Source organism: Pipra filicauda, unplaced genomic scaffold (genome assembly GCF_003945595.2).
Source record: "Pipra filicauda isolate LSUMZ 115617 unplaced genomic scaffold, ASM394559v2 scaffold398_size834171_pilon, whole genome shotgun sequence".
Taxonomy (NCBI): Eukaryota; Metazoa; Chordata; class Aves; order Passeriformes; family Pipridae; genus Pipra; species Pipra filicauda.
In genome coordinates this window covers 592,620-619,218 of record NW_024104529.1, presented here as the reverse complement: position 1 = coordinate 619,218, position 26,599 = coordinate 592,620, and the positions used below count along the sequence as shown (strand labels likewise).

Genomic DNA, 26,599 nt, shown 5'->3' with positions numbered 1-26,599 from the left:
GTGTGTTTTCTGGAATCTTAACAATTTACTACAGCTAATGGTCCCTGCTTTCACCTCACACCATTAATTTTCAAAGTCACTATTAATCTCCAAGAAAAGCATTGAGCTTTGATTATTATTGCTTAATTACATGGAAAAATAGACAGACTGTTAATATTAATTTGCTTTACAACAGGCCAACTAAGTTATCTTCAATTCTCAGTGCATTCCACAGCTGTCATTTTATGCCAAGTAATAATTAATAAAATTATTAATTGAAACAAAGCTTTTTACCAGTGAGAAAAATCCTTATTTGAGCTCATGAACACTCATATTTTACTACCCAACTCCTATTGTATTTTGTTTACCATATGTGAGCCCTCAAGGTAAAGCCATTGCAAGTTTTACCTTGACATTTCTATGTAAATTGCTTCAAGTTATGCATGGAAATCTCATAAGACAGGTTCTGCCTTTCAGGGAAAAGGGAGAATGTTCTTCTAAAGACTCAGAGGACAAATTTAAGACCAAGGTCATGAGAGCAAAGGTGGACTTAAATATTTGAAGTCAGAGAAGTCTAACTTCTCAGAGAAACAGGGAACTCTTTACATAGTTACGCACTTATGTGGAAATGTCAGCTACCCCCTTGGACTGTAGCTTTCCAGAAGCCTTCAGGGCAAAGCTTGGTGAAAGTGGTCTATTTTTTTAGTCAGGAAAAAAATATTTTCATGACTTTCCACAGCCAGTCAGTGAACCCCTAAGAGGCAAAAAATTTCTGAATTAATTGAATAAAAAGGTAGTTTTTTGAATGTACTTATGAGGCAAAACATGGTAAATTTTGTTTGCGTGTCAATGCCTGCATAAAGTCTTCTTTTGCTCTTCATCACTTAGAATAGAAAAGAGGTAAGCCTTGAGATACTCAAAATCTCTCTATATTTCAAGAGCTCTCCTGCCTAAGCACATGAAGGGCAAAAGCAAGGGGGAAACAGAACATTCTCAGCTGCATTTAGGTGGATTTCTTCTACAATATTAGTAGCAAGGCTCCTGTTAGTCACAAACACTCAAACAATGAGGGGAGAGCAGGACAGCATTAAATCACAGTCCTCACAAGAGTCAGAACTGGTTTTTACACAATTCCTATTTTTCCATCATTTGTGTTGTACATATAATCTGAATGATAGAGAGGTGGACTGTAAAGGACTTCTGGAGACTCCATCATTGATGCAGTATCAAATGAGTTGGCATTACCAGATGCTCATCTGCCATGCTCCTAAAAGCCCCTAAGGGCTCATACAACCTCCCCAGATCTCTTATACCCTTTCAAATCCACCATTGAAATGAGGGCACTTAGCTATTTCCTAACCGAAACAAGCTAAACAGCACCACAAGTTCAATGCCTTGCTCCTTAGCCCAGCAGTAACACAGCCATTACTATTCTGTCTCCAACAACCATTTAAGTATCGGTAAACATAACCCCTGTCCCCTCAACCCCCTCCATCCACCAGTCCTCTTCAGCAGAAACCAACCCTGTTCCTTCATAGGTCACATTCTCAAATTCTTATCATTTCCCAGCTGTCACTGTATTTGAACCATCTTTCACTATGTCAGGATCAATTTGCCAGCCCTGGCAAAGGCTGTGCCACTGTCCTGGTGAGACATCACGAATATGCTGACCAACAGATTGCCGCTCTGGCCACCCATCTTCCAAGAGAAGCAGCTGAACAATGTTCTCCTCAAAGCCAGGCAGTGTTTACATCTGAGTGGCTGAGCCAACAATTCACTTGAACATATAATAATGTTATTATATGTTAATTCTTGTTTGTAAAATAAGATAGGATGAGGAATGCTACTGATGAAAGCTCTGCAGTGGAAGACGACACACTAAGATTACAGATGATTCTCCTTTTAATGAAAACATCCCTCTTATTTTTCTTGAGGTTTCTTTCTTGAAATGGGGAGAAATTGCTCATTCCTGCAATTGCTTTCTGTTGTCAGATGAAGTACACTTTCCTCCCTCTCATTATCAAAAAGCACATTCACTTATATTTCTGCTTTAACTTCCTTCAGAGGATAAAAGATGACAACAGCAAGCAGAGAGCAAATACTACATCAAACCAGAACTCAGCCCATTTAATTCAGCTCGAGAACACAGGAGATTTGAAGTGAACAATTTTTGTGACACAGGGAGTAATGAAAAGCCAACAACATGAAATGGAATTCTTTTACCATTTCAAGCAAGTCTGACAAGTTTTTGGGTCACATCCTATGATTTAGATTTTTAGAAGCAGAACCCCAAATCTTTGTCACTGAAAAAGAAAGGGTATACTTCACCTTCAGCCAAGTTCCCTAGCAGAAAAAAACCAAATATGGTTAGGAATTCTTGGCAATCTCTAGACCGAATCCCACACACTGTTTTTACTGCATAATTTCTAAATTGTTAATATATTATAGTAAAATTCAAGATCTAGGTGTTTTCACGGCATCACATTTTACTACATATCACACATGCAAGTGAGCTATTCCCTAAGTTACAGTATATAAAGCAAAGAGCCCCAAGGAAAAACCAAAAGCATACTGAGATCATACTGAAGTATCAGTATTTCAGGAGGAAAAGTGAGAAAGGAGAGAGATTTCCCTCTCTCCTGTAAGTTTACTCCTTTATCATACCAGAACAATGAGCACCAAAATCACTTTGATTCTAAGGACAAAAATTTAGGTCAGATTCACTATCGGTGGATTAGTATTTCACAATTCTCCCCTGTATCTCCAGTGCTGGATTCTCCTTTCTTTTCTTTCTCTGTCTCAGTCTTGCACATCCCAAATTCTCTGCCCAATCACGAAATACTGAATCTTCCACAGATGTCTTTATTATGATGGCAAATGTCACCCTATGTGCACTGTTTCTACTGCCTGAAATGTTTTTCTCTCTAACACTGTCCTTCTCTCTTTTCATCTCAGTTGAACAAATCTCCTTTACCTTTTACTTCTAGTAACTAAAAGCCAAGGCAGAAAGAGACGAACTGACCATAGGATGTCTTTAACTGTAGAGCACTGGGGGTAGAGTCAGTGCATAAGAAAGTCGACAAGTATTAAAGCTCTGGTACAGCAAACAGTTAGGCATGTGATTCGATCTTTGTACTGAATATATATTTAAGCACTGCCCAGACTGGGGAGTGCAGCTATCTCACACTGGGGGAGAAAAAATAAATACAAGCCCAAAGTACAGAAGGCCAACACAGCAATAGAGCATGCCTTAAAAATACTTTCCTGGCACACCCACATTGCTAACCACGAAGCATTAAAACTAGTAAAATTTTTAGGACATCTCAGGGGCCAAGATTAACTTTATAACATACAACCCCATCGCTCAGTTTGTTCATACAATGACTTTTTGTGTTTGGGATTTGTTGTTCTTGTTGCGTGTGCATTTGTTCAAAAGAGTTCTGAGGAGTTTGAGGTGCTTACACAGCACCACGGACAGAGAGTTCGTGTGCCATGGTCCATAAAGATTATTCTTTTAGTCTCCAAACCTCACCACTCACATAAAGAAGCTATTTACCAGTTCTTAGAGCTGCAGAATTATTCTGTCTGTTCAAATGGCAGAATTTGTCTCTCAAATGACTGTAAAATAACCAGCTCTTCCGATTAAAATCACTGACCCCTAATAACTATGCTTTGGCCAGTCACACAGTGACAAGGGTTAGACATTGTGAATACAGTCTAAAAGACAAAGAAGAGTCAGGCAGATGACGCAGTTTTTAACTCACATTTGGTGATGTGTGTAAGCACTGTCAGGGGCACATGTCCCTTTGCTAAACCACTGCTATGCAGTGTTCCACTCCTGCCTGTTCCATCAGCCTGCTACCCCCTGTTAGCCCCCAGCTCCCAGTGCAGGGCTCAGCAGGAGTGCCAGGGCGCAGACTCAGAGCCGGCACACTGGGGAGGTGGAGGCACATCACAGCTTAAATCCCAAATAAAGCATATTCCTGCATTTACAATCAACTACTTCCAATTGTTATGTGCACATTTCAGAAGCCACAGCAGACTTGCACACTGCTGTCAGCCCATTTGTTCCTGTTCCAAGTCTATCTCACTGTAGCATTTGTTTCATGCTGCCACTGAGAACATGCTTCAGCTGTCTTGCTGTTACTCAGTCTCAGTACAAGCTCTCTCCATTAGGTCAACAAGGCATGACCAGCCCCAGGTTCCTCAAGGCCCTGTCCCTTCACAGATCTCTAATTACGCACAAATCCCAGTGTAATTCTCCTTTACTCTATGCTCCAGAAATAGGAATAAATGCTTCCCCTTCTTCACCAGCAGCTGCCTGGGAAGGACTAAATAAGCTCTTCACATATTTTTTAACTGAAATAAAGCAGCCAAGTGGTAAAAATAACAAAGCACTCCCCCATGGCTAAAAGGAAGCTGGAAGACCTCAAGGGGAGAAGTAACACCTACATTTGCAGAGGCAGGGGGGCACAGAGGATAGGACACCCAACCAAAAAAAACCCCTTGTTTCACAAGCCAGTCCTACTCAGCTACTGCTTCACTCCCTGAAGACCACTGGAAAAAACTAGAAAAAAAGAAAGCAGAGACTGATTTTTTCATCCAATTTATTCTGTAATTTACTTGCTGAAATTGGTCCCTTTTCCCTGATCCTTTCAGGATTGCTTTGTGAAATACAAGAACATTAATTTATTGAAGTGATACAAAACAGAGGGCCAAATGGTCAGACATGTTAGACCTTTTGCAGATTTCAAACCCAGGAAGCAGTAAAACCAGAGAGGCAAAAATCAAGCCTTTTTTTTTTTTCTTCCATTACACTGGTTCATTGCATGACCCTGGACATGTTTATGGAAGATCTTTCCTTCTGGATCCTTCCCAGATTGCAGGCAACAAAGTAAGAGCCTTAAGTGACAGCATTTGTGATAGCAGTTTGCAGGGAAAAAATTAGATTTTTTGATACCATGCTCTAAGCTCACCTGAAGAGCAGCAGGACCTTCTAAGCTACATGTGGCCCCAGAGAGGTGAGCCCGACCCTGCACAGCCACAGTGCTCATAGTGCTCCTCTCACTGCACAGCCCAGACCACGAGGGGTGTAAAGTCACCCCAGCGCAGCTCTGGGTAACAACACATTCACCCACCAGGAGCTCCCTTTATTCTCCCTATTGGTACATCACAACTGCTTCAGACAGAGCGTGTCACCTGCCCCAAAGATGCTGTAAGTTACAGAATTCCTTAGCTTCCACTTCTAGTGAAAAATCTGTGGTGAAAATGAAAGGAGTAAGAAAATATAGCACTAACAACACAGGGGTTTGACATTTCAGGGTGAATTCTTTTCATGGTGCTGGTTACAAAGTAGATCAAAAGTATATGCTCAGTTTTGATCCTAACAACATAAAATTCATTATTCTAAATCATTTCCCCGTGGAGAGATTTCAATATATATGAAACTGTCAAAAATCTCCATTATACACATAAAGGATACTGTGTTATTTACTGAAAAAAAGGGGAGAAAAAAGTAATATAAAACCTACAGAGAAGTGGGAAAGATAAATGAACATCTACCACAGAGGCTGGGCAATTCCTAAATGGCAAAGGGTCAGAAAAAATCTTCATGTTATATTGTGAAGCATTTCTATTATCTTTGTGACTGAGTAGAGCACAGGGACTGCTATCAATAAATGTCCATATATGTTTTATTGTCTGGCTCACTACCAGCCAATTTCAATTTTCGCTGACTTGTTGAAGAAAAAAAAAACCCACCAAAAAAAGTAGACCTACGAACTACACAGGGGGAGACTACTAAGCACACTGTTCTATACTTTGACTTCAAAAAACCCTCAAATTTAAACCTTCTGAACTGTATATGCATAGAAGTACCCCAGCCTTCCTTCATGAGCTAATAAAGAAACCTCAAGGAAACATAAACCATATGCTAAGTTAAGCACATGCTGGGACATGAGTCGTGACTTCGTGTTTCTTCTTAGAATTGCTTTGAAATATTCACGTCAGATTATCATAAAACATCCTGAATTTTAAAGAAGTTGAGAAGAACTGATCCCCATTTCCAAGTACAAGCCTGGATCCATGGGGGTCTGTATTCTTTTGTTAGCTCCAGTGGTCTTGGCTAATACATGTGCATGAGTTACACTGAACAAGCACCAACAGAAGATGGCTCACAGTGTGATCTGATCTCTTTACTCCCTTTTCTCCAGCTTAATCTTACCTGAAATAACATGTTTATTACAGGGGTCAAAACAAGCCTTTGAACTTTTGACTCAAAACCTTTTCCAAATTTCAGCCTGTAACATTTCACATGCCTTCTGAAACCCCTTAGATAAAGCAATACAAGGATCACCTACACTTATGGGTCTCTTTTACACTGATAATAACCAGCATTAAAAAACACTGACATTGTAATCTCTGAAATAGATACAATACACATAGGCAAAAAGTCCATTCTGCAAGCCCCAAATAATTGTTTGGTCCAAACCTTTAAGTCTTTTTTTGCTTCACTTCCTGAGTACATTGTTCAAACTCAATGCACACTAGTAACAGAGATGTTTGTCTGATGTCACCAGCTTTTCTTCAGGACCATTTCTTACTAAGCAGCACTGAAAGCAGGAGGATCAGACCATCTCAATAGTCAGCACTGCACTCTATACAGGATGATGAATTTACTTTCCTATCCATTCTGTGATAGTCTCCTCTAACCAAGATGTTTTTCCCACAGAATTCAATAGCTCCCAACAGTTTAGGACAGGAATTAAAAGGAAGTGCTGTGGTTTGCAGATTTTTGGACTATTCCAAAACACTACAGTAAGGTGCATTCTTTTACCAACTTTACCATAGAAATTCTGAACTTCCTTGTGGAAAACATTTGCCTTCCGTGCCTTTCTGTAGACTAAGAAACATTTCTACACCACTTATCCCTGTCAAGTGCAATTCTTCCATAGTCTGACCCCGCAGGACTCCATAAAGCAGTAGTTAATTGCAGGGTCTCATTAGAGCTGAGGAAGGTGCAGACCTGGGCATGAAAATGGTTTGAGTTAAATTCCTCCCAGCTGTGTGACACAAGAGGCACAGAGTCTCCAAGACAACAGTCAAGACAGTGGGCAAGACAGCAACTTGTTACTCAACTATAACAGACATTATCCGTAGCCTTGGGCTAATTTTTCCACACTCCATTGTGTGAAATGGGAAGAGCAGCTCTTCCTTCCCCTCCCTTCCACTGTTGCAGTGCATGGTGAAAAACAAAACATCTCAAACACTACAGAAAGATATACCTCATAGAAGCAATGACACAGCTTCTGGCCGGCTCCTCAGGACTCCCTTTTGTCTGGGAGTATTAGTATGCAGCAGTGTCAAGTCAACAGGGCTGTGAGTGAGCTTGCTTGGCCACCACAAGCAATGTCAGGAAGTCACTGAGACACAACTGTACCTGCAGTGATGCCAAAAAGGGCACAGCAGGATTACAGTAAAATGCACTAAAAATTCAGTGGATGCAAGGAGGTTTGGGAGTTAACGTGCGCACTAACAAATCCCCTGGTGCTCCTCTCTGCCGGGCAAGTCGGTGTAACAATACACAGGGGAAAGCATTACTTTTTCTTTAGAAAGGAAAATCATCATCTTTTTTGTTTTTAATCCAATGAAACACACATAAAAATAGATTCCCATGAGAGAACAGCAAAGTCTACGTTATAATAGCTAAATTAAAAGATAATTTAAGAAAAAGACACAAAAAGGAAGATAGGCTTGATCCTGCAAAGTTAGAAGCATTCTATCCTTGCATTAACAAAGCATTTCTGTTATTTCTTAGTCTTTAAATTCATGAATATTCCTCACAGAACCCTGCAGAAGCAGGTAAATTCTTATAGTTCAGAGTGTGTTTAAGTGCTGTGCTGGGTAGGAATTAGAGCAGTTTGAGCTCTGCAGAATCAAGGATTATGCTTAAATCTTCTGTGGTTGATTTTATGCTAAACTGCTAGTGTTTACCTGAATGTCTTATTCTTCTCTCATTCATTTCTGATAAATCTGAAATGCATATAGTTATATTTAAGACTAAATATTTGCTCCTATGTATCACGAGTAAAGACTTCATGATAAAGGAGAAAGAGGCTTTTATAGGGCTCAGAACTGCATACTTCTTGACCTTATTTCTAGTATTGTAAGTTGAAAACTTCTTGCCACTGATGAAATTAGTGCACATGCCCTCCTTGATTTTAATTTTCTAGAAGAAGGTGTTTATAAAGAAGGAGTAAAAACTATTCCATTTCTAAACATTAGAGAAGATCAGCTCACATGCTAATTCCTTTTCCCCCTTTCCCTCTGTTTCGTGCCGTAGTGATGCTGAAGCTGCAGTGTGCCCATGAAGCACCCAATTTCCAGAGAAGTTACCCACGTGAAAAGAAATTGAAATATTGTTTTCCTCTGCACAGCGAGGACAGATCAGACGGTTATTTGAGAGCTGCACAGCTGAAGTACACTTCCATCTCAGAAGAAAATATTCAGTAGGCAACAAAACTACTGATGGTAGGGCTTTAGCTACTTACCACTGCACAGAGCCAAACAAGTCAAATATGAGCAGGGAAAAAAGCCGCAACCAATAAACAAATCACAGTTAATAAATTACATGAACAAAGACATGCAAAGGAAATGAAGTCATTACTGCTCTGACACTGTCCTTGTGTTGTCTGTACATACTCGCTTTTCATACATCGTTCTCTTCTGAAACCTTAAGTCTCCACTAACTGCTGAGGTAGTGAGACATGGAAAGAATTCATGTTATTTTATATTAAGATCAAATCAATATGCAGGCAAGAGAAAAGCTACTTCATGATCATGTTATCAGCCTCCAACTTGAACTCCTTTGTGTTGCAGAATGTAGTAAGGGGGGCTTTAGGGTTTTTTTTTTATAAATGTGGACTTAAACAACTAGATAACTTCCTTCATAAAAGAGGTTCTCAATTTTTTCAATACCTGTAAAGAAATACTTACAAGAATTCAAAACCACAAGAAATAAATGCAAATTCTGGTCAGTTTGAGCCTTCAGGTACTTAAGGGGTAGGAAAAATATTTGCATAGAAAAACAAATTTATTCTACATTCTAATTTTTCAGCATCATGAGGAATGAAACAGCAATGCAGATAAACAGTGCCCATTGTGTTAAGAATGCAGGCTTTTGCGGGGGAAATGAATTTACTGAAAACAGATCAAGCTGGTGCCAAAAACTGCTCTTATCCTCAAGGTTTGAATAAAAACTCGAGCAAAAGGCCCAGACCTCTGAAGTTGGCCAAGATGTCACACGAATTTCCATAAACTACATGCACAGTATGCTTAGAAAGGTGCCAACATTAACCTGCATGGATATCTGGAAACACTAAGGGACTGAAAAAGTTTCAAGTCTTTCACTTACAGCATTCCACAATGTTTTAATTCTCAAGCAAAACAGCTGTTCAAAATGTCTCTGTAGCCTATTTTCCACAAGCAGTTCCTGCAGAGCCAAAGATGCCTCATTCTTTGATGGGATTAAAAGTTTGGCTGATAAAGACAAGAGCAGAACTGCAATATCCTCAGAATTCTGTGAGGGTTTTAAGGCCCTAAAGTATATAGTTACTGGATTAAAAACGGACTACATTACCTAAGTGTTGAAAACACTTAGAAAAGAAAACTAAAACATTTGTTAGAGGTAATCATGACTCAACAGGAGTCGGTCCCATTGATGATACAGTATTTACAGTCTGGAGGCAAATATATCCCTGCAAATACAACTAGAAGCAAACACAGTCAGAATGATAAACAGTAAAGAATTGAGTGAGTTCACTCAGAATGGACCCAGATGCTTGTTAAACTGAGCCTACACGACAAACCCAAAAGTTGTAAGGCAGCCCAATGCAAAGTCATAAAGCTACAAATATTGTCATGCACAGCTACAGAGTGGGGGACCCTGCCTTGCACAGCAGCAACTCTAAAATCAGTGCCAAGTTCCAGTGTGATCCTTGGCTGTGAAAAAGAGAAGTAATAAGAGATCAGGATGTGGTTCTGCTCACCTCTGAAGCACTCTTGAGACCCATAACAAAATGCTGCTCATAGGACTTCTCATGTTTTAAAGACACTTCAAAATTGAGAAGGACGCACAGAGGAGGTTTTGGAATCAAATGAAGGGACAAAGAATACAAAATAAAAATTGATGACACTTCCTTTTCTTCAAGGAGAAAATACCTGTAATCATGGCTCTTAAATCCTGCAGAGTAAGTCTAACAAGACTTAATGACAAAAAAAGCCCCAAAGTGAGGCAAATTGAAATTAGATAAAGCTTTTAATAATATGAATGATAAACTACTGAAATAAGAAAAGAAACAGCAGGTTCCCTGTTCCTAATATCTTCATATGATTGGATGCCTTTCTGTTAACCACGAAGGATCACTGGGTGAAACCATGGCCTGTATTCCCAGAAGACTGGAAAATTGGTCTATGGACCCTGACATGAAAGGTAATTTCAGCAGTTTACAGCCAGCACCGTGATCTTCCTCGTTTATGTCATCTGTACAATTGATCCTGTGGACAGCAGGAAAAACTGCTACCTGGAATTCAGGTTTGAACTAAGTAAAAGTCTGCTCTCTCTCATTAACTCCACTGCCACAGAGCTTCTCAGTGCTCTCCAAACCACCAATCCACAGCTAGACCAGAATAGCCATCTGCTACTCCAAGACAGAAGGTTCACATTAAGCTTCTTCATAATGTGTATCACAGGTGAAGTCTATGAGTATTTTTATACAAGCTAACAATCATATTATTACAATATACTCTGACTTTTATTGCAAATGCGACTCCCTCCACTCCATTTTCTTTAATCATAAACAAATGCCACATTTTGCATATTCCTACTCTGAACATTCCCTTTTATGATAGTCAACACTGCCTCAAAGCAGTCAATCATTACAGAATTCTTATTGTTCTGCCTTGGTTTTTCCCCACCAATTCACATCAATAAACCAGAACTAATATTGCTATGAACTTGGATAACAGAACCTGACTTGATAGCTTATTCTAGTGAAAGAAATGCCTCTTTTCAACACAGCATTTGCAACGACTACTGTATAAAAGGTAGTTCAATTGTATGATTGTGGTTATCATGATTTAAAAGGATTTCTTTTCCCTGCTGGAGGCTTCTGCAAAGTTGGGTAAATCCAGAGAGAAAAAATTACTTTCACACAAAGAAATAGTAGCTGACTAAGGACTTTTCTGAAAACTTCACCCAAATTCAGATGAAAGTCCTCAGGCATTAGACAAGACCACATCTCAGAGTAAAGATGAGTTTATTTCCTGCCTGTTTTTCAGCTCATATTCTGATTCTGCATGCAGTGACTGCATTTCAGCCTCCTCCCTGGGAGCTGGAGGAGGCAGGTCCACTTACAGCAAGTAAAAGTGCACTGCCAGCTAAGAGCATTAAAGTATTCCCCAGGGAGCAGCAGGACACCATCTTCCCCCATCCCAGGGGGAGTCTTGCTACCTCTTTCTCTTGGAAAAAGGTGGTGAGACAGCCCTTGCACTGCAAGAGACCTCAGATTTCACCAATGTTTACAAATCAAACTTTGTTCCAGGCAAGGATAAGACTGTTACATTGTCCAAACAGATGGGTTATTCTTTCATGTTGCTCACAGTAGTAAGTGTAGCTTTAGCACGCAGCCTCGAAAGCCCAGACTCTCACTACCTGTGGAGCAGAATAACCAAGCTGCCAGGCACCATTTTATGTTCTGCACCTGTCTGGGAACAGCCTTCAAGGTAAGTCCCACATACAAGTAAATCAAGACAAGACGAGTCACAGGGGAAAGGAATCTTGGAGAATAGAGACAAATCCTACAAGAAATCAATTATAAATATGGTGCCAAGCAAAGAAGTGAAGGCACTGATATGAGACTTGGCTTTTGGGGAGTATTCAAGACACTACAAGAATGGTGCAACCATGTTCAACTTTCCCATACATCACAAGAGCCTGAATCTCCTGTGACACTGTTACAACTCAGCATCATTCCTCACCTCACCTTTTATTCCATCATTTCTTTTTTGGTCATTGTCTCTCTTCTTATGCTATTATTCATTCCCATCTTCTTCCTGATCATCAGTTTGCAGACTTCCAACAGCCTTCCAGACATGTGCCTTTCCTCCTCTTCTCTCTGTTGACTTACTTACTGAAGCCTCATACTTTATTCTCACTGCTCTCAGTGATTTCTTTCCTCCTTGTGCATTCAGAAGGTTTCCACACTGCCTGATCAGGGTTCTTAAAAAGATAAAAAATAAGGATGCACAATTTATTATTTACAACTTTGTGTGTGTGTGTGATTAAAATTTAGATCAAACCATGGGCAAATGACATGAATAACAACATCTCCAACAAAATGCCTGTTTCCCTTCATAGACCAAGAAACACAAGATCTATTTGAAAAAAAACAGTACTTCCAAAGCATAGTTCAGTGTTTTTTCTTAAGTAGTGTTTAATTTGATATATTTTATTCTCAATCGCTTTACTTTCCATTTCTTTTTAAGTTTTTTTCATTATTTTACTATTATGAGATGATCCTCACTCCTTTCTCACTCTGAGAATCCTCTTGACTCAAGTCAAACTTGTCCAGTTAAGCATAAGCCTGTTAGATAATATGGCTTTAGAGGGATTAATTTCTTTTCCTTACAGCATTCATTAGCTTGGACAACCACTGTTTGTGGTGGAACTGGACTGGAACAGCACAGTGTTGGGCTCTTGGCAGAGTCAGACCTTCAGGTACAAGAAGAAGAGCCACCAACCCAGCCCTCCCTATGAAGCTTTGTGGTTTCCCAGGGAGGATCCAAGATCAGTGCTTCCCTGTGGCCATTCCCTGGGGGCTGCCTTGTGCTTGCATGTATGAGGGGTCAGAGGGCAGCACAGAGCTGCCCCTTGTTGGCCCTCTCGTCTCTTGTCTGTCACAAATTCCCGTTCTCAGATGTTGGCAGCACTGTTCCCCTGTCAGTGCTCCCAAGTCACAGCCTACAGGACACACTGGGCCCCCCTCAGGGATGAAAACCAGCACCGTAGCTACCTCAGAAAATGGCCACTGCATGAGACGCCTTGGGCAAACAGCCAGCTCATGGCCACCATGCATGAAGAGCCTTGGGCAAACGGCTGCATGGGGCAAGTGGCCACGTGTGGGGAGCCTCAGCAAATAGCTGCCTCAGGTCAATGGCCACCACAGACGTGGCTCTGCAAGCAAACGGCTGTGTCGGGCAAATGGCCACCACATGAGGCGCACCATCGCAAAATGGCTGCCTCAGCCAAGCGGCAGCTGCGGGCACTCCTACCTTCGCCTATGTGCCCTGCAATGTGTAGGACTGTAGGGGTCACTGAGCTGCCAGCCCAAAACAGAAGTTTTCCTTTCACACTCCCAAAGCAGGACTTGGAGGCCTGCACTGGAGCAGCTGGAGTAGAGAGCTCCCGGCCACGCCAGCCACTTTTCCCCTGCCGCAGGGCCACCATGGCCCCCTGGTCAGCTCTGGGCTCACTCCCCTGTGTGACCTCCCCACAGCTGCTTTGTGTGCTGGGGCTTGTCTGAGGCAAACGGGTGACAGGGCTTCCTCACGCACAAGCTCTCCAGTGCATTCGCTCCCCTTCTTCCTGACCGCCCTGAAGCGTCCATCACCAGCAAACTCATGGCGAGCCACCCCTTTTGGGAACTCCATTTGGGAAGTCTGCAGTGTGAAATTGGAAACGGAGAAATGAATTGTGAAGGTACGCACTGCTCCCAGAGGCTAAACCCATTGCTGTGGCAATCACAGAGAAGCACAACTCACGTGTGAAAGGAGGAGAGGAGCTGTGCTGCAGATTCCCATTGCTGCTCACTGTGAACAGCACATCTGGGCTGGAAGATGGGGGAAGGAAAGGGAAATCGCATTCCTTTCTCAGGCCATTTTAGTTAATACCTGCTGTGACCATATGTTTGCACGTAAAAACAATCTCTGCATCAAATATTAAAGCATTGCCAGGGAAATCTCCCAAGTTCTGTACTTAATGGCACTCAATCTTTTTTGTTCATTCCATCAGTCCTCATTAAATAATTAATAACAGATTAAATATGATCTTTCACATGAATACAATTCCAACTACTGTTAAAAGAGCAGCTCCATCTGACGCCCACCACCTAGGACCAAGTGATACTCTGTGCCAATTCACCACTTATACTTAAGTTTTGAGCTAAAGGGCAATTCTTTACCCCTGAGTACAACTAAAACTTTCCAGCTGAGTGTGCTTGTAATAGACTTGCCACTGGAGGGACCAGCTCCTGGAGAGACCGGGGCATCACAGCTGCCCTCAGCCCTCTACTCTGGGGCATGGCTGCCTCCTGAGGTTTCAGCCACTTGCACTTTCACACCTTTGGCAGCTCCCCATATTCCCCCAGGCCCTGCCAGACAGCCCCTCTCCAGCCTTCTGCATGCCCCTAATAGGGTGTCAAGGCAGCAGCCCAAAGCCACGTGCGTCTCCGAGACCCTGCAACAACCCTTGGGACACTTTCATCAGCTCCTCATGCTGCCTCTCCCAGCCGTTTTCTGTCCTTTGACCTTCCCTCTTTCTTGGCAGCTCCATGGAGCCTGTTGCCATGGAAATGCCTAACTGCAAACCCTCCTCATCCCCAGGAACTGGCCCCTGGAAGGTTCTTTCTCCTGCTAGCAATAACCTCTCCTGGGCTGTGTGCCCCAGCAGCCCTGCTTCCTGGAAAGGGGCACCCCACTGGCCCCCCTGCACTCAGATTGGTCCCTGTACTGCCAAAAGACAAACCCCACACCAGAAGCACATCAGACACCACACAAACAACTCATAAGTTATGCGTATAGAGTAGCCACAATGCAGTCAAAAGTGTTGGATACATCAGTGAGAAAAAATAATCAGAACCACTCTGGTTCCCCAGTTTGCCAGTACTCGGCTAATAACATTCAGAGTGTTCTACTTAACATAATAACAATTAATTAACTTTAAACGGGTGTCATTCTGCCCCAATTAAGCAGAAGAGATTTCCAAAAAGGAAAAGAAATGCTAACTGACATATGACATTGAAAATCTTCCCCATAAATCTTCATTTTGGCTTTGTACACATTTAATATTGCTGTTGACAAATTTTGCAAAAAGTATTTGTACTTAAATTAGGTTAAAGAAGTTAATACGAAGGAATAAACCTATATTTTTCAGTATGAGTGCAAATAATATTTTTTTCATTTCTTGATTAAAATGTCGTAGAATATAAGAAAATGTTATTCTCAAGAAAATAATGCTAATGCTGTGCTCCAAGCAGAATGATACATAATGCAAAAGGAAAGATGGTAAGAAGTAATTCATATGTATCCACCACAATTCACTGATGGGTGCTTTTCTTTAACCAATATAGTGTCTAATGGGTACAATAACTGGAATATGAACAAAAAGCCATTTTCACTTCCAATACACTTTACAGTGATGCTTTTGCAATTTAAGTCCCATTCTTAATCCATTTTCACAGGCCTTTACCTTAATGCAACAAAATGAAAGTGACCTGAGGGACATTTTCTCCTCTCCATCAGAAAATATAGGCAAGCTATATGAACTCCAAAATATGTAGATTGTTGTTCTTAAATGGGGTTGTTTCAGTCAGAGCACAGAGACACTTTACAGCCACCGAGGCATAACTATATATTTACTTTCCCAGCAGTTTAATTTGCTACACTGCCACTGGTATTGCAACCGTGGTTTACAAAATCATACCACAATGTTTAATGTACTTCAAATTTCAAAACCCTCTCTGGTAATTGGGTGACAGTAATTGACTCAATCTTAGCAAAGCATTCTCAATAATCGCTTTATTATAATTTTTTTCAATTACTTCACAGTTAAGTATAAATTTCTTACCTCTGAGTGGCTCACTTGAACTTACTTTAAAATGATCACCTTTGCCAGTTACAAAAATAACATGTTAGATTTTCTCTTACAGTGAAACATAGCGATTTCCAATGTGACTTAATAATTAAGAAATCTAATAGGCATCTAAATGGGAGACACAGTCAAGAGGAACTAGTTTTTAAAATTTTCATTGAGCCGCCATTGAAAAGCAATGTTATATTTTATTGTGCAGAAAAGCAAAACCCACCTGTTCGCTTTCCTTCAATTAAAACACATTTCAGTCATAAAAAGGAACACATGAGTTTGTGAAGATATTTCACTCACCACAGAAAAAAGACTGTGGGAAAAAGAGAATGCAGAAATAAAAATTGAAAGCATTAGCAATAATTTCAGAAACATATTTCAATTTTTGCTATATATAAACATGTGGCTATGTTTTCATAACTACAAAACTAAAATAAAGAACATTTTATCCAAAAAATATATATAGTTTCTCCTATAGTTGTTTCAGATTGAACTCTTTTCAAGGTGTTTATTACCAGATAAAAAAAAAAATCTTATTTAAGAGCTGTGTTTAAAAGACATGTATTTTTAGTCTTAAAAAAAAAATCTTAATATGTTCTTTTTTGTTTTTCCTATGACAGCCCTTTGAAAGGACTGAGGCTGAGCCCAGAAGTTTCATACTCCTATTTACTATCTCTAGAAATAATTAAGTAATTACTGTGATCCAGTAGTTTCCTGGGGAACAGGAAGTGGTTTGTGAACTCCAATTAGGGAAGCATGGAAGACAGAACTGCTGTCCACATCCTTATCTCTTCTGGGACTGGCATATGTGTTTTATTCAAACAAATTACCCTTGCCCACCAAACCTGAATTGCCAATCTCCCCTTCCCTGAAAAACTGAATTGCAAGCCCTGCACAGGTGCTGGGATGTGGTGGAAAGGAGACACAGGTACCAAAATCATGGCATGCATCAGGAGAACGGTTCAAGTGTACAAGGCCACACCACTTCTGCTTTTGGGAGAAGACCAGCTCCCAAGTACCCAATGAAATGTTTTCCCTCTGACCTCAGAAAAAGCAGGATCATGTCTTGCTTCTCATATGCAGGTTCTGGATAAAAATGAAGGATGTATTCAGCCCTGTTGGCAATCACAGTAGAGGTGCTGATCACTGAATTAACAGACACAAAGTCTAAGTTCCCCTGCTCAGCTTTTAAAAAGCAGTGTGCTCCCAGGGAGCAATGCCATCTCTACATCTTTGTCTATGTGTTTGTCTGCCATTTGTTACACTGAAGTTACTAGGAAGTTGAGATGAGTGATGGCAGAAAAGTGGGCCCTAAAATACCCTTTAGTTTGGTGTCTGCTCAATGTTCTGACAAAGATTATCAAACACGGTGGGTGATTTTCAGGGACAAAGTTCTTCCTGGTGTTAAGCAGTGTGATGGAAACAGCGACACAGAAAAAAAAAAAAGAAATCATTCTCTTGTCACCCTGGAGAATGTTGGAGACATCCTTGTGTAGTTTTACTGCCATGGGATAAGTGATAAATTATGTACATGGCACATCATCATGCTGGTTTTGGGGAGGGCATTGCGAAGGCAAAACACATACCTTCCGCTCATGAATGTCAATCTAACGAAGTCTTGGAAGCTGATACTGCTGTCAGACTGCTACAAAACAAAAAGGACAGGAGACAGGTTGTCTGGGTACTTGCCATGAATGACAACTGAACAGATACTTCACTGTCGGAAAAAGCAACAGAGATCCCAAAAGACCTCTTTGTGGGATAACAGAGTTGATTTTAAAATGGTTTGCTTCAAGGCTGTGAAACAAGAAATTCTCCAAACACTGGAAAGAAGAAAGTTACCATCACTAGGCTAGACCTTGAGATCAAGTATTGGCTTAAAAAACAGTAATAGAAAAATATACTGTTGGATCTGTTTTCTCAAACCTGGATATTCTGCCTTTTCCAGATCATTCCAGCCCATGGCCTGACACAGCTCCTCAAACCACCACCACGTTCTACCTCCTTCTTGCTTGGTGGAGACTGGTTGTATTTCACGCACTCTGAAACATGGTAAAGGCTCTATAGCTGTGCAAAATGTAATTAATTAGCAAATGCTATGACACAATATAGAAAACAAGTGTAAGCAACTTTCTATAGAGGTTTACCTTGATGTGGATGCATACATACATACATGCACACATCTCACCCCCAAATATCAATAATCAGTGAGTCCCTACTCTATTTTGTAAGTGTGTTTGTTCTTTGATTTGATTCTAGTTCCAAGATCATTTCTCACATGCCAGTAATTGCCATTATATGATTTAGCAGTAAATCAGTCCGGCCCTTCTGATATTTTTAAACAACTTTATGGATTCTTTGCTGAAAAGCAAAGCATCTCACAACAGAGAAGATGCTGACAGAAGACACAAATGCAGGTGCTGATACCCGGCTTTGGCACAGATGAGAATATAAATGTAAATACTCCCAGTACCTGCTGCCTGTGGTTGGCAGCTGTAACAGAAACCCAAAAATCAGCTCTAACTGTGACTGTTGGTCAGCCTGAGATTTTATTGGTGGTAGAGGATCCATATACAGAGCTGTACAATTTAAGAGTACGTTGCCTATACAATTTGAAAATACACATCCAAAGAATGAAGCTAGAAGAAACATCTATGTCACAGGGAAGAGGAACCAAAGACAGGATATCACAGAATGACAGCTTTACAAAGTATGTAAAATATGCTTGGGAGTTGGGCTTGATTTTATCTTTTGACATTTAACAGGAGCTGCTGGCACCATTTGAGACTATACTCTGTGCAATCAAACATGTAATTGTTTTGTATATGATGCCAGATATCCCTTAAGATATCCCTTCATCTGACATGTGCCACTCATATGATCAAATTTCATAAAGGCATTGCACATTGAGCTGTGCAAACAAACTCATGAATGCATTATCATTGGCAGAAGGTCAGTTTTAGAAATAGCATAGGGAGTAAACTGAAGAAAAAAGAGCAAAATAACCACTTTTCTAATGTCATCACTTGTCTACATTTCGGTCTTACTATCATAAAAAGCATATTTGATTTCTTTTACCCTTTGCTACAAACAATAATTTACCCCTTGCTCAGGAAATGCTCAAAAGATTACTTGTGGCACAGTCATCTTCTGTAGTTCTTTGAACACAACAGCAGTTCTAAAATCACCTCCAAACACCTACCAGCTTTGGTTTTGTCATGCAATGTACAAAATAGGATATACTCAAGAGTTAGAAAATTCAACAACATCTGATTGGTCACTAAACAAAAAAACCGTTATAGTTCATGGCAGAAGAAAAGGCGTTGGTTCATTTTATAAGGTGAACTGCCTATAAGACAGCAGCTGTAAAAGACTGAGCAGTAGAACTAAAGCACTAACCAAATACACCAAAAATATAACTGTGATATCAAAGAGAGTGAATATGAACCCTGATCAATGAGAGAAATCTTTCTGTTTCTTCCATTATAAGAATATTTTTCTTTCCATTAGGAGAAAAAAAAAATTCATAAAAACAGCTTGAAAAAAAAATCCCTTCCAATGAACCTCCAAGATTTAAAGAAGTTTGTATTGCCTGAGCTTTGTGCTCCTCAACTGCAGTCTGCTACAAGTTGGAAAAAATTTCAGTTTCCTAGTTCTTTCTTAGTTGGGAGTAGAAGTGAAACAGAAGTAGTATTTAGACCCTCAACCAAAAGTCTGCATCTCTCCTCTGCTTTACTTGTGCAAGCTCACAGAAAACGGAGTGAGAAAAGGACAGTGGGTTGCTTATTTGTTTGGAGCCTGCTGTTTAAGAAAGAGGCAGTATCTGCCACCTCCATGAGGGACATATAATGATATCAGCTAACTTTCTATTTCTGTGAGCAGTATCTCTTTTAAACTGAAGTTTTGTAACACATTCCTTTTTCCTCAATTTAGCAAAACTCAGGATCCTGACAGCATTTTTCATTAGGAAGAGGACATCATGATGGAGCCAAGCAATTTTCGGTTGAAGATGGGTTTACTTAATAGGATGCATGAAGTTGTGTTTCCATGATCACAGGATCAAACACTAGAGCCTGTCATTACTCACAGCCTTGCCCAGCCCACAAACGAACACTGAGCTTTTCTTCAGTGGCACAAACCCAATTGCTTGTCCCTCTAGTTTTTGTTCCCTTGCTTTTCTCACACATTATTTCAGTTCAACCCCTCCCTTCCTCTTAAACTTGCTAACATGAAGACAACAGCTCTTTGCAGTGCACATCTAAAGCCTTGCACATTCTTTCATTTTGGATGAAGTTCGAGGAGACTTTCTGCCACTCACTCTGCAGAGCGTCTCCCATGTCTGTATTTTACACCAGAGGGTTTGGCCCAGCCTGTAAGATGAAAATTGTAAGAGGTATTATACGGGATCAAACAGTTCAAGTGTCTCCTGGAGCACATTTTCACTGTTTCAGCTGGAACAGACCTCAAGTGAGGAAGATTTCAGACAGAATATAGAAAAGGCTCTCAGAGCACCACAAGAATAATCATTCTGGAAAAGCAGACATTAACACAGAGTTAAATTAAGATAGGAAGTTCAGCTTTACCTTTTTTTAATCTTTTCTTGACATGGTAAAAAAAAAAAAAAAAGACTAATTTACTTAGGAAGAAGAACAGTTAGAGAAAAGTGGTGTCAAATACTTTTCAGTCCTGCATACTAATGGGGGGGTTGGATGCATCTCACCTCCCATTCCTAACAAATATCTGGCCAGCTTTCTCCTCAACACCTCCAGAGGTGTCCAGAACCCTTCTGAGGGATCTCTTTCTATTTTATATTACTTTATTCTAACCTTCAACCTGAATTTCTTTCCTCCACGTTAAACCGATATGTTACTGTTCTGTTCCAAGGATGAAAGCAGAACAACTAGCTGCTACCCTCTGTTGCAAACTGGGATACTGTTATCCTGTCTATTTTCTTTTCTTTATATTAAAACATAACCACTTCTTTCAACTTTCATTCTATCCTTTCTAAACTCTCCATTGAGGTGCCTCCAATTTGTCCATATCCTTGTTAAACAACGAAATATGTGTTATTGCAAGAATACCACTTGTTGACCTGTATTCAGCTGTTGTCCACTCCAAAAATCTTTCTCTACCATTCAGGTTCCTGGGCAGTTACTATTCTCCATTTTTCACCCCAGCTTGCCCCTTATCTTCCCATATGGGGACTTTGAAAAGCTGAGCCTGCTCTTGTTGATTTAGTACTTTCTGTCAAATTAACAAGGCCCTTTTGAATTCCGTTTTTGTCTTCCATTGTCCTTACAGCATAACAGTGTGATGTCCTCTGTGCATTTGACCAATTTAACCTCCATCCCATTACCTGAGTCCTTAATGAAAATACGGAATAGAAACAGCTCCACTTGAAAAGCTCTCTCACTCTGGCAGTGACATACAAGTTTGGAGTGGTTTCCACTCCATTGTGTGCAGTGTTTTCAGGCTGGACATAATTCCCTGTGCTGTATATAAAGATACCACAAGAAAAAGTCAAAAAGCTTAATAGAAGTCAATTTACATATCCCCCCATGTACTGTGTCCACTATCCTGCCCAAGAAAGAAATTGGATTAGTTTGAAATTAGTCATTCTTCACAAACCCATAGGGTTTTTTTAATCATTTCATCATCTTCAGCATTTGATAAATTGACTGTTCAATAACTTGTCCCACAACTTTTCCTGGGGCCAAAGCTGGTGTAACCACTCCTGAATTTCTCTAAATCAGTCCATTTTTTCCTCTTTTTTCCACCTGAAATCTTCAGGCAATAATTTTGTGAAACTCATCCTATTAATAAAATCTATTCTATAAAAAAGATAAACCTAACAAATGTCCCAGAAAGCAATCTGCATATTAAAAAAATGATATTAATCTGAATGACCCTAGGAATTTCAAAAAGGACCATGGCTCTTCCAGTGAAATTGCCAGAAAACAGGAACAACTGGGACTGCTTATTTTAGTAAGAATAGGAATCAGAGGGGACACGTTGGAAGGATACATGTGAGAGCACAGCATAAAGAAGTTAAGCCAAATACTTCAGTTAATCCTCCTGTGATCCAAAACAAGCAAGCAGGCAACAAAACCGAAAGGCACACTTTTAAAATTATAACCCCCCCCTACTGATTTGAAAAGGCCAGTGTATAGATTCATGTAAGTGTTGCCAACAGTCAATAGCGAGGGAAAATGCCTAGCAGAGATGATTAGACATTTCTGTAGATAAGAGCCAGAAGCAAATGCTGTCCCCTCCACAGAGGATCAGCAAAGCACCAGTTTTGCCTTCTTGAATCTAAACGAGGAGCAGGGACACAGGAAATTGCAGCAGCAATTAACTCCGGGGTCTCAGCACTGCTCTTGATGCCCGAGTGCTGACGGTGCCCACCACCAACTCCCTCTCCCAGCACATTCCTACACTTGTGCTTCTGCCAGAGTGATTGCTGGCTACATTCTGCTTCCCCTCTCCCCCTGTTTTCCAATAGTTTCTTTACTATTTTGCAGCCACATAGCACCTGCTCAGCCTCGATCATTGTGTATCTGGTCTGGTACTCACATTTCCATGTGTTCATTTCCACAGCTCACTTGGCCTTTTCATCTGCTTCAAAATTATCCTCTTAAATGAAAAACTGATGTGAAGGACCCATTTAGGTTGGGACCACAGATAAACCACCGTCCTGCTCACCTACCTCTTTTTCCATAGCAGCCCACTTGGGTTTTGTTTGATTAAACTTCAATAAATTAATAGCCTTTTCTTTTAACATCTGTGTAAAGTCCACCTTAACCCAACTTTTATTTGTATTCCCACTCAGCACTACACTCCTTGCTCACTAAGATATTTACTGCACACTGTTCAAAGTTTGCTCTGAAACAGAACTATTAGTTGCTTTAGGGCTTTTTATGGCACCTGAAGGGATAATATTAGTACTTCATAAACATTAGTGGTGTTATGAAACAAATGCCATTTGTTTGAGAAGATGGGATTTCCCCTCCTGCAGACACTTCTAGGGAAGATTTGAGGCAAAGAGAAAATAATGTCAATATTGTACAGGAATTTTGAGTGCCCAAATGAGACACCTCATGCCTGACTTTTTGAACCAGCTAAAGAAACACCACAGTTTTTGGTTCAAAGCACATCTACCACAGGCTTGATCTGCAGCTGCAAGTCAGTGCTTCTCCAAATCAGACTCCAGGGCCCCTAAAGATGCATCACAGAAAAGACAGACACTGACAAGCAAATCCAGCTCTCCGGTGCACCATCCACGTGAGCCTTCACTGGGAAGACATCGTCTTGTGCCCTGCAATCTCCAGCCATACAAAACCCAGATCACAGGTCCACTTAACATGCCCTTGCCTCCTTCTTTTAATTGCACTCTCCTTCCTTGACTCCTTTTTTCCATTACCTGCCCTAACAAACAGCTCACATCCATGATTCATTCTTCCCACTGTGATGCTTCCTGCCAGTTTGCGGTTGTGTACTCAAAGGCCGTTTCCTAACTGCAGGCACAGAGGGCTGCAGCAAAGCCACACAAGTTCTCAGAGCTTGACTTTACACATTTAATGTCTTTTGCAATTCACCTCTTACTTAGTGCCTCATAAGAACCACGGGGAGAACAGAACACAGTGCCCTTCCTCTCACCTCCTTTTTTCCATGTCCACACCCCCAGACCACATGGATTGCAACTTGAGAAAGACAGAGCACAAGACTGCTATGGAGTGGCACAGCCTCTACGGTGGGACTGAAATTCAGACACACCAGAGCAAGCTATAGCATTTCACCCCAAAGTTTCCTCCTCTGTTAAATTTACCATACTATCTATTTCCTTCAGCTCACTGATGCAGATTCCCAAATCAGCTCTTGAGTGGGAAGACCAGAAAACGTCTAGGTCATGTAGAAAAGAAAGTGCTACTTACATAGTGCCACTCTGTCCAGTGATACCTGTATGGAAAACATTTGCCTGTATGGAATATACTCTTCACAACCACTACAACAAAATCTTTTCTGCTGCTGCAAAATCCTAAACCAGCACGGAGAAAGAATAAAGGGGAATTTTTAAAAAGGCAGGAAGAATTAAGAGCAAAAGCGTAGGGGAAACAAACAGGAGTTAAACTTGTGCAGCTCGCATCTTACACCAAAGCTTGGAGTGAAAAAAAAATAAAAAGTGCACAGTGTCAAGGGCAAAGACTCGTTACTAGGAGTGTACATAGCTGGGAGCTTCAGGAGGGAAATGCAATAGGCAGTTTGGGCTTCGGCTGGAGTGAAACGGGCCCATCAGTGCTCAGTGATTCAGATCGTTTTGTCTGATAAGCACCCGTGGGTGTGTGCTGGAGACACTGCAGTTTGTGTGTGCCCTGTTATTTTCAGTATATTGACCTAACATCAATGTATTGCAGACAGTTAAGATACTTAGAGATTTGCAGAATGATGAGATTTAATCTTTTCAGTGCCCCAATTCTAGCTAGAAAGGCATGTGTGGGAGCAACTCGCTTTCCAAAAAAATACCATGGATTGTGTTATTAAGGTTTAAGTTAAGATTTTAGTTATCCAAAGTGGACTTATTTTGCTAGAGAAATGGTCATTTCTCTGCTTGGCTACCAGAGTGTGTGCCCTTGAAAGATTAATGTTTGCCCAAGGAATTTGCACGTTCCTCAGCTGGAGATAGTTTTCAGCAGAGCTCACACTGATAAAGCCAGTGAGGATTTTTTCTCCAAGAAGCTGACCTGCTAATGGCTGTAGTGGTAAATCATATTACCTGGTTAACACTGTTCTTAAAATGTTAATTAAAAGGGCTTTTTATTTATGGAAAGTAAAAAATATATATACACGTATACTACAGCAAAACTGCTGGTGCTGGATGGTGAGCACCTGTGTTCTATTTAGGCTTCGTGAAAAAACTGGACAAACCTTTTTAACGAGCAAGTGAGAGATATCACCCTATCAAGATCGCAGTAATTAGCAATTTACTAAAAATACCCCAATGTGGGTAATAATCCCTCATCCAGTGATCTGAAGGATCTTGTGAACTGCCTGGTTTCGGTGAAGAAACCAAGGAGCCTGAGCTACATGGTCTGCCTGAAGTCACACAGTAACTGCAGCCTGATGCTCAACGCCCAGGAGGCAGATTTACTGTGAAGTTTATTGTACCTTCTGTATGGTTTGCTCTTGAGCGTAGCATTTAGTTAGCAAAAAGGTATTTACTGCTCACAGGAAGGATACATGATTACTCAGCAACTTGCATCAGTGCATGTTTTTACTGTTCGTTTCAGCCATTGCTTTTGGCAAGTCAATAAAAAAAGCTCCCATCGCTCACAGGTTCAGCCCCAGCATTTGTCAAATCTATTAGAAGACAGATTCTGTCATTTACAGCACTTTTCATCTTGTGTAGCCCTAAACACCAGCAGCTGGATTGAGATTGCCTTTTCAGAGTTCACGAGGGACTTTTAGTGCTGTCAGATCTAAGCAAGACTTAAAAACTATTTCTCAAAGCAAGATTTATTGGAGGGCTAGCATCTGGTGACAAATGCTAGAGGAATAACAAACTCCTTTGTATTGCGGTGTTTCTTGACCTGCCTGTTTATTAATGTTCATCTTTCCTCATAACTCAAAAGCACAGCTTTGTGCTTCTGATGCACCCTTATGGAAACAAAATGCTGCTGCTTCTCCACATCAGAAACATCCACTTGTTAAATGTTCGTGTGGAAGGTACCAACAACTACATTGCATTGTTTTCCTGCTCTCCCTATTCAAACCTAAGTAACAAATCTCTCCCAGCTCCACAAAAGAACTGACATATCTTCCAGGAGTTAAAAGATGACATATTTATATTTTTTTCTTCATTTTCCATTTAAAAGCTCTGACTTCTGTCATGGACACTGTGATAAACAAAGTCTCGAGTTTCTATAAGTTTTGAATAATAGTTTATTATATGGTAAAAGCAAGCAGCCGGCTGGGTGACAGAAATGGGACCAGTTTCCCAAATCTGCACACCTCTACTATAGAGTACACTTAGTATTTATCTTAGCTACTTCATGCATATTAATTATATCATATACATATACATTCTACAGGTTTTTGCTAAGTATTTAATATATGGGTTTTCTTACAGCTAAAGCTAAAAGGGTCATCTCTACAACCAGTCATAATTCATGCATTCTCGGATGAACAGGCACCTAAAGATTTAAAGTTCTACTATATTTTATTCTTAGGATAGTAAGGAGGTTTTAGGCTTCTTGACCTTGTAAGGGTCTGTTTTATTTCTTTATGGGGGTGTAATTAAGTTTTACAATCTGTTTGTTTTATTTTGATGTAATCACCCATTTGTTTCATGAATCACAATTATTTATATATCACAGACACTATGCAAGGGTTGGTAGCTACTGCCATCTCTGTGCAAATCCAAAATGCAAGTGAGGGACTGGTCTGCCACACGTGCTGGAAGTTGACTAATGCTAGCAATTCCAGGTTTTCCCTGAATCTTTTCCAGTCCCAGTGCACTGCAACAAAAACTGCAAAACAGACACTTTCTAGCTGCCCTTACTGAGGCAAAAGTCACAATGCATTTAAGAAGCGTTTTTGCAAGATTGCAGATTTGGAATCTGGAAGCCAGTTAAATCCGCTCCCTTGTTTGTACTTACCAGCTTCCCCTACACACTTTTAGACATTTGCGCCAGGTTTCCCACAAGCAAG

General features: G+C 40.6%; 1 long non-coding RNA gene across 2 annotated transcripts in view; it reads right to left on the bottom strand.

Annotated features, from left to right (window-relative positions):
- The window catches only part of LOC120323986, a 60,142-nt gene extending 42,489 nt beyond the window's left edge, over positions 1 to 17,653 (bottom strand). The window contains exons 1-3 of one of the 2 annotated variants that reach the window (XR_005564966.1): positions 17,482 to 17,653; positions 16,119 to 16,208; positions 12,021 to 12,256 (exon numbers count right to left, since the gene is read on the bottom strand). This is a non-coding gene — a long non-coding RNA (uncharacterized LOC120323986). Of the gene's footprint in view, positions 1 to 12,020; positions 12,257 to 13,049; positions 14,311 to 16,118; positions 16,209 to 17,481 lie in introns of those variants that run through there. The other variant, XR_005564965.1, reaches the window with a different exon arrangement.
- Between the last annotated feature and the right edge of the window lie 8,946 nt (positions 17,654 to 26,599).